This window comes from Chroicocephalus ridibundus, chromosome 9 (assembly GCF_963924245.1).
Source record: "Chroicocephalus ridibundus chromosome 9, bChrRid1.1, whole genome shotgun sequence".
NCBI classification, from domain to species: Eukaryota; Metazoa; Chordata; class Aves; order Charadriiformes; family Laridae; genus Chroicocephalus; species Chroicocephalus ridibundus.
Window position 1 is genome coordinate 27107278 of NC_086292.1, and position 15408 is coordinate 27122685.

Sequence of the window (15408 nt, forward strand, 5' to 3'; positions counted from 1 at the left end):
CGAAGCGTGCTGAGGATAACCTCTTGACACCAGTGCTGAATGACCCAGCAAGAGAGATGCTCCTAGATCTGCTATTCACAAATCACAGAATGGTTTGGGTTGGAAGGGACCTTAAAGATCATCCAGTGCCACCCCCTGCCCTGGGCAGGGACACCTCCCACCAGCCCAGGCTGCTCCAAGCCCCGTCCAACCTGCCCTTGAACACCTCCAGGGATGGGGCAGCCACAGCTTCTCCGGGCAACCTGGGCCAGGGGCTCACCACCCTCAGAGTGAAAAATTTCATCCTGATATCCAATCTAAATCGACCCTCTTCCAGTTTGAAACAATTGCCCCTCATCTTATCACTAAATGCCCTTGTAAAAAGTCCCTCCTCATCTTTCTTGTAGGCAGTATAACATTTTCTATATAATAAAATAACAAAAAAAATTTCAGAGATTTGATAGTCAATGGCATCCTCAGCTGAAATGACCCTTGGATGGTAGAATTGAAGATCCTGAGGAAACTGAGGAAGGCATTTGGTGTAATCAAGACACTGAACCACAGGAGAAGAAACCTGAGCATGGTCAGAGGACATGTGCAATCCCACGGACAGCTGCCCTTGCGGGCAACAGAGCCCAGGAGAGCTGGGTGACCTTCAGGGACAAACTCCTCCCCAGAATGACCCCTGAGACCAAAATGGCTCACCACACGAAATACAGAAACACCAGCCAGGCATGCAGACATGCAATTAGGAAAGCCGAATCTGGACTGGATGGGTGGCTGGTGGGGTGTGCGGAGCGCTGGCTGGCCCAGCAGGCATCCAGTGTTGTGGTGAATGGGGTGAAGACAAACCGTCGGCCCAGGTAATAACCAACATTACCCAGGGCTTGACACTGGGACAGAGAGGGTTTCATGTCTTCGTCCGCGCCCTGGGTGAAGGGACAGAGATCACACGCAGCAGGTTTGCAGGTTATACCCGACTGGGAGGACAGTAGATGGATGGGCAGAGAAAGTGACCTGCCAGGCTGGAGGAGTGGGCTGGTGGGAACCTCAGGGTTCAACCCTGCCAAACGTGGAGCCCTGCATCATGGTCAGGGGATCTACCCAACAATCATCTCTCTGCTCCTAAATGACAATTCGAGTGCCAATTCAATATCATGCTTACGGTCCCAGTTACAACAGCCAAGCTCCTCCCATGTTTAAATTCAAGCCTGTGTTAATAATCGCCTGGGACTGGAGACTTACTGCCACTATCTTGACTCCTTCCACCTCATGTGTGCCCTGAGGACCAAGGTACGGTACTCGGCGAAACACCTCCCGGGTGTCTGTAGCTTTCAGCATCTTTCCATAGGGCCTGCTGGATTGACTTCCATTTCATTTCAAATGTCTGTTCACTTTACACTTTAGATGAATATTTTCCCCTTGCAGAGAGCTTTAATTTCCCACCCTTCTATTAACTAATTACATTAATATTATTTAAAACCATAGAACAGTTTGAGAAATAATCTGTAGGGAAGCTGTTACAAAAACAAACTTGTGTTTTACAGCTGCATCAGCCAAACACCTTCCGAAGCAGCAGCTTCTGAGCCATTCTGGTGAACTCTCGGATTGATTGCTTCACACCTTTATTTAAACTACTTAACATACGAAGCTCCTCCATTTCTTAAAAAGAAAGTTAAAACGCTTCATATCCAGCAGAACGGGCAGTTGCTAGTTCGGTACAGAAACTTCTTATAACCACCCTTTTGGCTGTTCATTTTCACTCAGGGACGACTGAAGATTAATTTCTCTCCATTCTCTATGAACTTCCAAAGAACAGAACTCCAAAGAACAGTACCAGCTGCCACTCTGCAGTACCGCGGTTGTTTTTTAGAGCTGGGATACTCATTCACGCTCAAATGCAAACCACGCATCTTCCATCACCTTACAGTAATGCTTCGGTTTCTCGTATGTGCCTCGGTAATATTGTCGGCTGATCTGCTTCAAATTACCCGCTCTTGACACAAAAGCTAGACCTTACCTAGCTTTAAAAATCCTTCTATTTAGTTAAAATGTAATACAAATATTTTTTAAATAATTAAATTGAAACAAAATGCTGAAATTTCTGCAAGGAAAATTATTCCCCTGATAGATTTTTAAAATTCGTCTGCTTAATCTAAAACACATCCCACATACTCATGTATTTGTCTTCCTATATAATGAAAAAGATCCATCTTTCGCTTAAGTGATCTGCACGCGGTGCTTGAAGAACCTGCAGGCAGCAAGATGAAGAGTCTGGGAGAGCTGCCAAGATTCCCCAGATTAACAAAACCCCAGTTTTATCCTCGCCCAAGACTCAGACCCAGAAATATTCCTTCTGACAGCATTATAGGTAGATCGGTCAAACACAACAAAAAACTAGCAGCGTCTGAAAAATAAACCGTGAAGCAAATAAAAGCACAAAGGACTTGTAAATCGTACAAGTAAGGTAAGCAATGAATAGGCAAGAAAACTCCCCCCTGAAAGCTGCAATTAAATACCAGCTTGGTAGCAATTTGGCACTGTTGATAGCTGTGGAATGTATTTAGAAGACAAGGTTATTTCCCTCCCTTTTTTCCCCATTCTTCCTCAAAACGCCTTGAGTGCCATTACAAACTGATTTGTACACAGCCGTGTGAGCAGAATGCTCAGCAGTGCCGAGCTGTGTTAATGAGTAATTACACTAAAATTAGTTTTAATGCCAATAAGGGAACAGCTTTATTACTTCAAGCTTTTAAGCAGGGCGTAACAAGTAACATGGCAAAACAAGTCTCTCCTTTCTAACAGATATTTCATCACTTTTTAAAAAGTAACTATACTCTGGACCATTCTTTGCAGGCCTATTCCTACACAGCTTCATGTTAATCTCATTTTCTAAAAAACCACAAAATATGCATATTCAGCAAGTGTCAGGCTAAGATCACGGAAAAAGAAGGATGCTGTTGCACACCAGGCATATATACAACAGATTTATCTTTTCAACCTCTGCTGATGTATCAGTTTTTCTGAGCTTGTGTTTTTCTAAGGGATCAGGAACAAGTCCTCGTTCAATCTGGCATCACACAAAGGCGCTACAGTCGAGATATCGCACGTCGTCTTGAACAGCATCCGAAAGAAAAAACAAAGCAAAACAGCTGACGCAGAATGAATCCCCCCTTAAACCGGGGCTCCACTGCAGTCCGGGGAGACTGAGGGTGAATAAATGTTGCTGAGAGGATACATTAAAACTGTGGCAATACAATTTCAATTCTGGATCAATAGACAAGGAAAGTCGGTTGATTTATCTGTCTGCATCTAACGAACTTAAAAGCTAATGAAAATAAGTTAAAAACGAAGCGAAACAATGCAAGCAGTTCCTTTTCTGCTTCGCGCAATAATTTTTCTAATGCTTATGTAGTAACCTGGGCCACAGAATGATGTCTGAACTACTAACAAATACAGATAACGTTCAACTACTGAAACCCAGCCACTGCAGGGCATCCGGCACGCTGCCAACGGGATAAGGTAGGCAGAAAAAGGAGAAAGTGGGATTTTCTTAACTTTCCACTAGCAATTATTTTTACCCACGGTTCCTATACTTGACACGGGACTCCAACACGTAGCGTTGTGCATTTGGGCTGCGAATCCCCCTGGCCCAGTGCAAGAGCAGATTCCTGCCCCCCTCTCTCCCTACAGACCTGTGTTTTGCAAACCGAAGGTGCCCAGCTCATTTTGCTGCGCAGAACGAAGACATGGGGGACACACATCTGGAGTTCTCAAGTCCCTTCTGCCAAGCTGCTCTTTCCAAGGGTTTCTTCTGAGCAGACATCACCTATTGCAGACATCACCTATTGCAACTATTTTATGAGAACGTTCTGGGGAGCACACAAACGCCCGCGAGGCGCTGGACTCAAACAAATAACCATCAGTGACTTCTCTAACCGGCAAAAGCACAATGTTTTAATTTTAGCAACATTAGGCTGGTAAAGTTGAAGAAGCAAAAGCCATGAGTGCCTACCAGTTTGATACACTAATGCGGTCTTCAGCTTTTAATCATGCAGGAAAAATGACCCCCGCTGCTATTAGCGTAATTCACTGTGGGGAGATAACAAACAATTTGAACGTGTGTCTGTAGTGCTACTCTATCATCATCATTTCAGGATGCTGATGTGATCTTTTAAAAACAACTCTGTCAAACATGCCACACCTGAAAACTAGTCATTGAAATGCTCTATTTGTTAGCTAATGATTAGAAATATTTTCCATGTTGTCCAGCCCCTCCGGTTTAGATTTCCTTTTTCCTCCTTTCTTCCTCCTGTGGCACATCATTGGCATACTCACGGCTTCCTCCTGCTTTGGGCAATAACATTCCAATTATACCATCGGATATACTACACAAAGGAAAAGCAGAATAGGAATGTTATCTGCTTCAGCTTTGCCGCCCTTATCTGAGTGACCTGGGACCAGTCCAATTCTCAGTGCCTCGGCTCCCTCCTATGTATAATGAGGATGCCACTGCTACAACCTACCTCATGAAGGTAGTATTGAAATGTATCAAATTAAGATGCATAAACACTTTAAGAACTACTTAATGGCCATATTTAGGCTATTCTTGGCCATATTTAACTTCTTGCAGAGTCACAGTCACAGTGCCTGTCACAGAATCACAGAACGGTTTGGGTTGGAAGGGACCTCAAAGATCATCCAGTGCCACCTCCTGCCCTGGGCAGGGACACCTCCCACCAGACCAGGTTGCTCCAAGCCCCGTCCAACCTGCCCTTAACACCTCCAGGGATGGGGTAGCCACAGCTTCTCTGGGCAACCTGGGCCAGGGGCTCACCACCCTCACAGACAAGAATTTCTTCCTAATATCTCATCTAAATCTTTCAGTGTAAAACCATTCCCCCTCGTCCCATGGCTCCCCTCCCTGATCCAGGGTCCCTCCCCAGCTTTCCCGGAGCCCCTTTAGGGACTGGAAGGGGCTGGGAGGTCTCCCCGGAGCCTCCTCTTCTCCAGGCTGAACCCCCCCAGCTCTCTCCTCACAGCAGAGGGGCTCCAGCCCTCCCAGCATCTCCGGGGCCTCCTCTGGCCCCGCTCCAACAGCTCCGTGTCCTTCTGCTGTTGGTGCCCCAGGGCTGGAGGCAGCACTGCAGGGGGGGTCTCACAGAGTGGAGCAGAGGGGCAGAATCCCCCCCTCGCCCTGCTGCCCACGCTGCTGGGGATGCAGCCCAGGCTGCGGGGGGGGGGTTTTCTGGGCTGCCAACGCACATTGCTGGCTCATGTTGAGCTTCTCGTCCACCAACACCCCCAAGTCCTTCTCCTCAGGGCTGCTCTCCAGCCATTCTCTGCCCAGCCTGGATTTGTGCTTGGGATTGTTCCGACCCACGTGCAGGTCCTTGCACTTGGCCCCGTCAAATGAAAGCGTCAGGGATTTCTGAACCGTGGCTGACGCTCTGTCTACATAGGAAGGCAGCAGGAGAGGAGGCACCAGAGGGTGCTGATTCTGAAAGCCCAGTACCCATGTCGTATGGACTCTATGGGTTTCACTTTGGACTAGCCCTTACGTGAACACGCACCAGGGACCAGAGTCCATCTTCCAGTTCAGTTTCATTCCAAAGACACTGAGATCCAAGACTACTCTGAGATGCAATACAATGGGTAAGGAGCAGGCATGGGCGGGAAATTTCATGAGAACTCTCCTGTTGGAAACGCAAACTTTCATGGAGAGGCACCCTCAGAGGACATAGATAATGCAGCAAGCAGAGAACAAGATGGACCTGGCCAGCAGGAAATAGTTATGGGGATAACTGAGGAATCTGGGGCACCAGAGAGTGGGTAATATATACTATTGAAGAAGAAAAGAAAGTCCTCTTAGTAAGGACTTCAGAGAGGATTTTATAGCTTTTACATGTAAATAAATCTTTGATTTCAGCAACAGAGACCTACTACAGCAATAGAGACCTACTACAACTAAAAAAAGCAAATTACTATTTTGCTAAAAAACCTGTTGGAAAAAAACATGACCTAGGACATTCAGATCTCTACACACCTTCAATATTTTAAGTGTATACCATGAGAAAAAATATCTCGGAGGTACCAATATGTTTAATTTTGACTTGGGGTATTCAGATAAAACTGTTTACTTGATAAATAATATTTTTCATATAAATTGCTCTTTAACTGATAAAGGTAAATTTAGGAAAGGTAATAAAGACTTTGAAATGTTTTTCTTAATTTTACCTAATGCACTGCTTTCCTAAACTTGAGCTTTAGTACAGGGTATCATTCCTCCTGCTTTGGAAAAGAAGGATTCAACTTGGATCAGGATTAAGACGCTGTGATACTTCAAAGAGTCATAGTCAAAAAACATTGATTTTCTTTTGTGTGCTTTCCGTCATAGCATTCAAAAAATACAGCACTAACCGTTTGCAATGTAATAAGCATGAAATAATAAAATGAGTAAGGCCATGCTATACAACTGTCCTTTACAATTTTGCTTTCTCTCCTTCCCCCCCTCCCCACTCCGTGTTTTTACTCGTATCAAATTGTCGTCCTTCAATGCTTACTTGATAAATTTATGACAGAAGGGACATCATCCTGTTATTCCCAGTAGCTCCCTGCATGATACCATAACCAAAGAAAAACACGTTAACTGGCCCTAATAAGTTTTTACAGGACAAATGGCCACAAGGCTGAAGTTGGTACTTTATCTCAATAGATCAGTTATAATAAGTGAATTACTTCCTTCCCCTGGAAAAACTAATTAAAAGAAATCTCTCAGACTCCTAATTCTTCTATTAAGAGGTGCTTTGATGCAAAACTGAGAAAGTGAATAAACAGACATGGGAAGAAGAGTGTATTAAACTAATTTCTGCTGTATATAATGAACACACATTTCCTGGATTTCCTAACGACAACCAGCAGCACCTCCATTCACCCGGTGGGAGACACAGATCTCTGTCTCCTTGACGTGACCGTAGAAAGACAACAAAATTTCATATTTCAGAGAAAATTCAAAATTATATCAATAGTCCTGTAGAAAACTGCACTTCACGGGGTAATTCAAACTGCAGAACTGCGTGCGTGTCATTGTGCTAGATAAGGAGATTTGTCAGAAAAAGAAAATACCAGAGAAATTTAGGGCAACACCTACAAGGAAGCACAACTGAGGCCAGCTGGGCATAAAGCCTACTAACCTTGAAATTACTTCTACAATTAAGATTGCAGGAACCCTTCAGAAACGCAAAGCGCACCTGCTGAGGAAGTGACCCCAGAAAGGCGGCCTGATGCCTGCAGGCCTGGAACGGCGCTGTACTACGGAGCAGGGACAACGGGCTCAAGAACTAAAACATACAAGGTTTTTACGCTCTATATTGCAGTGGTTTAATGTGTTATTTGCTATGATTAACTGAAGATCCATTAGCAATGCTTACCATTGTACATAAAAGACATTTGGTACCAAAACGGACAGAGAAATAATAGAATTTTTGATAATGGTATTTTTCCAGTGACTTTTTTTTTTTTTTTTTTTTTACAGCATGTTCACATGGCAACAGTATCTTAGTGGCTCTTTGTTCCACCACTCCACTTGCCCAAAGAAACCTCCAAGTCACCAGCAATTTTCAGCCCTGGGTGCTTTTTCTATACATTTATACACTAGCCTTATTAAAGCCAACACTTTTAATTTCTGTAGTATTTTAACTACTTTTGACTATAATACACCATCAATTACTGATGGGAAAACAAGGCGGTGTTGTCCAGGAGTTGATGTCTGCTGAAATGGAGAGAGTCTCCTCTCCCACCCACCCCTCGCATGCTGTAGAACTGGCTGTACTTCCATAGATCCAGACACAAAACCCTGTATGGGCTTTACGGCCTAGACCCCAGAGCCAATTTGCCTCATTAATCCAGAAAAAAGAGCGGACAGCTTCCCGTGCAGGCCACAAGAGCTGGAGGGACTGAAAGGGTTTGACAGACACCAGAACTGGTTCAAAGGAGGTGGCAGAACTAGACTTCCCTCTGGGACATGAAGAGCCATGAGATGGTGTCAACTGCCCATGATGCTGTTGCCTGAAGCCAAGAAGAGTCTGAGCGAGCTGCCCAAGGGGACGCAGATGACATCCACCACAGTGGCACCATCAGGGGACCCAGCCGGGCTACGTGGAGCACCCAGCTCCAACTGGAGCATCTCCCATTCCTGCCCTGGGAGGTGGGCATTCATCTCAACCTACGAGGAAGCCACTTCAAGGAGCTAAACCTGGACATTATTATCATCTTCTTTTCACTACTATAAAACTTGCTGCTTTATTGTCCTGAATCAACTAACTACTTTTTCACACAAGCCAAGAACCATAGAACACTTAGGTTGGAAAAGACCTTTGAGAGGATCAAGTCCAACTGTAAATCTCCCTAGATCGTCTCAAAGAAGGGAGAGGACTGAGGACAAGAACCCAACACAGCTCCTGGAATCGACTTTGTGCCCAGCAGACTTAAAAAAACAAATGCAATTCCCCCATCCTGAGGAACGGACCCTCCCCCAAACAAAAGCAACCGTCATTTTCTTCATAAAATCAAACAGAGATGCTTGCTTACTTATTTCTCCATGCTGAAAAATTTTTGCCTAAAGTAGACTGGCAAAACGTCCTTTTTCTTTTTTTTTTTAATTGCCTTAGCTTAATTTACATGACCACTGGGAATGAGAACTGTTATTTACTCTTCAGTCAATGCATTCTACTTGCAAAAAGCCCACCAAAAATACCTAACAAGCAAATGTGTAACTAATACCCACTGATTGAGATTTTTAAGCATTCATCTGGTTCTATGTTCTAATGTAAAATGGACACTGACGGGCACTGAATAAATTGTGACTATATAAAGATACTGATAAACACGTTCTGACCGTGAGCCTTGTTTTTTAAAGGAAGTCATAAAACCCATTCCGATAAAGAACACTCCTCCTGTTTTCATTTCACGATGAAATGCTTTGGTGTAGAGGAAACAATTTGATTTTTTTCCTGTCTCCTAAAACAAGCATTAAAAAGGTGGGACGCCCCCAGTGACGCACTCCAGGCAGCCTCTCCTACAGCCCCCGGCACAGCCCCCGCCGTTCGGATCAGATACCGGTGTTTCAGGGGAGGATGTACAGAAAAAAAGCCCCGCGTGCATTTTGATCACGAGACTCACACTATGAAAAAGGAAAAAACATCTCTCTACCTATCCCTGAGGAGTTTAAAACTAACTACTTTTAAAGAGATTTTGTTACTGGAAAGAAATTCAAACCGTAACTACATATTGCAAAATGATGGATATAACAATCTTAAAACTCTGGAGTAAAGATTTCATTTTTAAAAAAGATTTAAGTTTTTTATTAATGAGCACTCCTTGAGAAAAGAGAGTCAAAACCCCTAAATGAAACACACGTATAGAACCCCAGGCAGTAAATACACATGTAAATGCCCCAAAAGAACCCTGTACAGGTTATCCTCTTCATGTCAATATCCGTAACTTGAACTTTTATGTGGAACAAAAATCTCTCCAGAACAGCAGAGACTGCAACGGTATGTTGTGATTTGACTTTAATAACAGGAAAGCAATAATTTTATTTCAAAAGCAAATGCGCTACATTTGAGCAAAGCTCTTTATGGAATAGTTACTAATAGAAATACCGCGTATTTTTGGAAAGCGTTCGTTTTGACAGCAGGCATTTGCATATTTGAGGAGTTAGGCAAGACTGCTCCCTCAGGCTGAAGTTTCACTGGGACTCCGCCAATACCCGGTTTTATCACCGTGAGCAGACCCCTTCCCCCTGCCTTCATGCCCACTCTCCCCAGTGCTTTTCCCAGTGCTGCCCAGTGCTCACCCAGCTTTTGCACACCCAGGGCCACAGTTCTGCCCATTCTGCGAATGCTACAAATAACTAACAATAAGAATTTCAACCAGCCCGATTTAGGACTAAATCACTGCTGTGAGGGCAGAGCAGTAGCGATACACCGGTACCAGGACCAAACCACACTACTCGACTATCTAAGGATGTATTTTCTAAGAAACACCACAGGGTAATTGCTCGCTTTCTCTCTTTTCTCCATAACAGCCTAAACTGCAATAAATTAACCCATGCTTGAGGTGAGGTTGCTAATCCACCAGCTGCAATTCCTCCTACCGTCCCACGCTCCTTCTTGTAAATAACCTTGATAACCCGTGATTTTAAACTGAAATATCTTATTTAAATGACCACAACTCTCCTCAAAGTTTCCTCTGGATAAAAAGTGCGTCTTCCCATTGAGGCTATCTGTGGCTGACGCGAGCCATCCACAAGTGCCTGCAGTAGGCAGAATTTATCCGAATGTGAGCCTACAGAGTTGGTTTTCTCCGAGAAATAACCTGGAAGTGAAAAATAATTTCCCTCTGTATGGGGGCTGTTGACACTTTGAACAGCTCTGCAGCAACAACTGTGGCAAGCTGAAGTTCCAGCAGATGAGACTGAACAAGCTGTTTGTATGTCAAAATAGTACTCATTTCTGCTAATCTCTCCAACATCGACTTATTTAACTACTTGTTTCTCATACGGATTTAGTGCAATCTATTTTTCTTTCATCTAGGTCGACACATACAATGATTATTTTTTTAAGGGAGAGAAGATGCCAAGCAAACCCCCCCCCATTCCCACTTTCAGGCTGTAACCACACGTGCAGCAACACTACTAGATGTGGTATTGGGGTTTTTTATATTAATTCACACGTCATTTCTCTGTTAAGACCATACGCTTGCCGCTTCCAGCTTACCCCGCACCCACCGCTTCCACAGAAACTACATGAAGTACCAATCAAGATGTTTGGGAATTCATACAAAGGACACCCAAGCCAATCTTAGGAACTCTAATTAAGATATTATACTCTCTATTTTTAAAGAGCTGGGTAATGTTCTTTTGCTTCTTCGTATTTCTAATTCTAAGAGAAACAGTAAACCCCATCTGCATTTTTAAAATACAGCTTCTTTCACTAGCAGAGAGCCTGGGAATGACAGCACGCAAGAGCTGAGGTTATTCCCTACATGCATACAAGTAAAGTCTACAGCAACACATGCAACACTTTAAATGTGGATCACTCTGGTCACTGACTGCTGTTAAAAACTCCCGACCGGCCAGATTAAAAAGCAGTTATATGTAAAACGGTGCTGAAGAAGAGAACGAGGGGGGACCCTGGCTCTAGTCCCAGGGTGAAACAGCCATAGCTGAGACTCAGCAGCCCCCATGAGCTCTGTGACTTGGACCCAGAAAAGCAGACCCAGGTACAACTTTCCTCCTCCTCCTCCTCATTTTCCTTTAGCACCTTCAGCAATAACGTGCCCACAGGAAAACCATGCAGAATCCATTCGTCTTTGACTCCACAATTATTACGTTATTTGGGGGGGGGGGGAACAGCGGGGAAACAATCAAGGAAAAAAGAAAATACCACACCAGGATATTTCCAGTGCAGTGAGAACTGTGACAATTTTCAGCTAGTTTCAGTACTGAATGCACATTTTAAAAAATGAAATTCAGATTTATTTGTTAGATTTATTTGGTTTCCTTATGGTATAAACCCCATAAGCCTATTTAGGTTATCTTGGCAAGACTGCTGGAAAAATACGCGACATCAGAAGTAAAGAGACCCTCTTCCTAGATTCAGATATTCAGTTGTATGAATCTAATTACACACGCAACCAAACTGTAAACCAATCCTTCTTCTTTTTCTCCAAATGGCATTCAGCTGTCTCTGATATTACTGTATAATTTAGCAACTTTGAAATATAAGCAACCAATTAAGGCCATATCCACACGTTTGTTCCCCCCTCCGGTGCGAGACTGACAAAATCTGATCTTTTCCTTTACAACCTGAGGCTAGGATCAATTACAAAGTAAGGCTACTTCTGTCAATCTTCGCAGCCCTGGTTATGAATAATAAAGGCAGAGGAAGTGCCTTCAGTAGTCGCAACAGATACCAAGCTAAAGCGACTCCTGCTGTTATACTCTTCATCTAAACAACAAACAAACAAAACCCACTAAAACCAAACACCCATCAGGATACAATGAATGCATCCTGGACTGCTGACGTTCTTCACCCGGATTATTTTTATTTTCACCTCTAACACAGTCAGAGGAACAAGTAAACGCCGCTCAACAACTGTAGCCTGTCACACTGAATACACTCACGTTTGCTCGATAGCCTTTCAGAGCTTGGGTTCCCGGTAATAACCACTGCTGGCGAGGTAGTAGCTAGTGAGGTAGGAGCCAAGCTGATAGCAACAACAATTATATAAAATGTAAGAGGATAAACAGAAAATGAAATTGGTGAATTTGGTAAGTGATATTACAGTAAGGGTATTTGCTTTTATTAGCCAAGGTGGCAAAGAGACTTTTATTGGACTGAGAAACTCTACTGGGAATTCAGGATGACCCAGAAGAGATGATATACAACTGGGACTCAAAGCCTTTGATCCTGTTTCACAGTTGGTGTACAGACACATTCTAGATCATTCCGCTTTTGCCGTGGTACAATAAATACAGAATAAGTAGAGGTGAAGGGTAGAAAACATGTATTAATATCTGTTAAATGTTCCTCAAAACACAGTGAAGCTTTTCTCCACTACCACCTATATATATACTGTACCACCTAATATATATATACATATATATATACACACTATACCACCTAATATATATACTACTAACATACTACCACCGCTTTTCGCTGCCTCCACCTAATATTCCTTACGTATTATTCCTCTTTACAACATGATATATAATATCTTTAAACCCAAGTACCTTTTAACCATTAACTTCACTCATGAAAACTAAAAAGGTGACGTAGTGCAAGTGTTTCAAAGGAAAACTGCGTAAGTAGCAATCCCAGGAACGCGTATTTGCGCCGAGCAGACTTAAATTTCAGCCACGGTGCCCACGACCTGATGGAACACCTTCACAAGGCTTCGCATTTCTTTGCCAACTCAACTGTAAATACAGCCATAAAACAAGAAATGAAAACTAATAAGCGCAATCAAAGCATCCTATCAATTTTGTTATGCCTTCCTGCAATTCACCACGCACTGGCAAACATTAATCTATTACTAATTTAATCTAAATTAGAGCAATTTATTTAAAGCGCATGCCAACTTTAAACATGAACAGTCTATTGAACGCAGAATATGAGAGCTGTTTAGGTCCCGGTTTCATGAACTTAAAATTCAGGAAGTTTGTGATCTGGTGTAGCTTAGTTTCATCAGCTGGACTTCTCAATAAGACTATATATAAGCGGGGGCCATAAAGAGGGAATAAATAACTAAAGGTAATTTTTTAAACAGGGCTTGAGTCAAGAAATATAACTAACTGAATTAAACAGCTTTCTGGCAACTTCAAACATCCATACGGTCACAAGAAACATAAATGCTGACTTTCACTACGGAAGACTAGCTAAGTAATGTAAATTAAAATAAAAATTAAAATGAAAAATGTCTTTCAGCATTAAAGAGGAGAACATACTGTTATGTTTACAGAAAATCAGCAACGAAGTGTACACAACCAGTAACAAAATAGAGCTTGGCTTTGGTTTTACAAAACACTGTTTAAAGTCAGTTTGCAATTTCAGATGCTGTTTATGTTCCTAAAACACAACTTTCCAAGGGAGGCTCACAAGCTGTTCATCTCCCGTTCCGAGGGAGCCATTCCGACATTCTAACTCAGTGACTGAGGCAGCAAGTTTAGAAAACCTTTTGCCTACTTTAAACACAAGCAATGCCATCATTTTTTATAAGCTTCACCGTGCAACCAGTATTGCGGTCATATTTGTTACTTTCATGGCTTTTAGAGTTTTCGCAGAATTGTAGGATCTACAGCATCCTAGGACTCTTCCATTTAAAAAGATGAGCACTTCTGCATGCAAATCTTTTGGTCGATGTGAATCCGCATGTGCGCACAGAAGGGCGGAGAGCTCATGTGCCAGGACAGTGGTGTACGAGGAAACGACTTGGATTTTGTCATACAGTAACTGCCATGAATAGTCTTTTTTAAATGGCATATATCATATAGAAGATATTTGGCTCAAATACCACAGTCCCATAACCTTCCGTACTGTTTTCTAAAATTAAGGGACAACTTTTGACATAAACTCTGATAGACACCGTACGAAAGTCATGTTTTAATGTGGCAAGTGGGTGCCTACATTAAGCAAAGCCACTGAGTCTGTTGAGTAAAAAACCCACGCGGCCCTACGTTGATATACGATAGATGAAAGCGAGGAGACTTCTCAAGGGCAGAGGAAATTCCCCTGCTAGTCTTCTCTCTAAAGATCCCCATGGCAGTGGATTCTCCACCCTCCCCAAGAGAGCAGCTGGGATCTCTCCCATCTCACCAGGCTGTCGGGCCCAGCAGCGCCCGGTGCCCTTGCACAGATCTGCTCTCAGGGCACATCGCGATGTCCTCTCCCCCGACAGCCACCCTTCCTTTATTGCCAGAACTTTTTCCTCTTTACAGAAAATTGGAATTCTTGGCTGCAGGGGTTTGCAGCCTTACTATTCCATTTTCATCTACAAATCGTTTCTTCTCTGGTGGAGACTGAGACTTTTGAAAGCCCCTCAGGTAAACCACAGGGACCTCTTCCGATTTGCCTCGCATTAAGACAAGTAAAATTGTATTAGACAAAACAAATAGGAAGACACTTTTGTTTGGGCGAAGAAACAGAACAGTCTTCAGGAAGAACACCCAGCAGAGTCCTCCTCTTTTAGTCAATGGACTGTTTTTTCACCTTGCTCTGACATTTCATCCACAATACCCTGCATTTTTTTCACATTTCAGACAACTCCATAGAATTCTGTGGACTGAGAAAAATATTTACGGCATTACCTTGACAACAACACTATAAATGTTCTTGATTCACAGTATGTGACTGCATACAAAATGCTCTTAAAAATCACCTCTCTAAGATGTGAGCGGGTCTGAGAGATGACATTTGACATCTGTGAAATCATCCAAAATAGGTCCTGAAGTAACGTGTGAGTTGTCTGCCTCCGGGCTTGAACCAGACCAAGGGTAGAAGTTAAATTTATGTAAATTTTTACATATGGAAAATACCCAAAAGTGCAACCGAGTTTTTCAAATCAGAGCACGTGCCTGTTGGTGCCAACTTTTGGATTTCTTTCAGCAGAAGCCAAAATTTGTCAAAGAGAAATCATATTTGCCTCCTACTACAGAATAATGGAACTTACAGATATGGAAACACAGAGTATTTCATATCTCTTGATTTAAATACGGCTTTTGACACTGCCTCGCATGACATTTTCAAAACCAAGCAAATACGTTCCAGACGAGGCTACTACAAGAGTGGATTCATAACGGGCTGGAAAATCACACTCAAAATAATTCTCAGTGCTTCGGTATCAGAAGGAAAGGGGATATTGAAC

The 15408-nt window shown here is 43.0% G+C and overlaps 1 protein-coding gene across 9 annotated transcripts in view; it reads right to left on the reverse strand.

Moving 5' to 3' along the window:
* The window catches only part of NEO1 (neogenin 1), a 213025-nt gene that overhangs the window by 56750 nt on the left and 140867 nt on the right, over positions 1–15408 (reverse strand). The gene's annotated exons all lie outside the window — the stretch shown is intronic.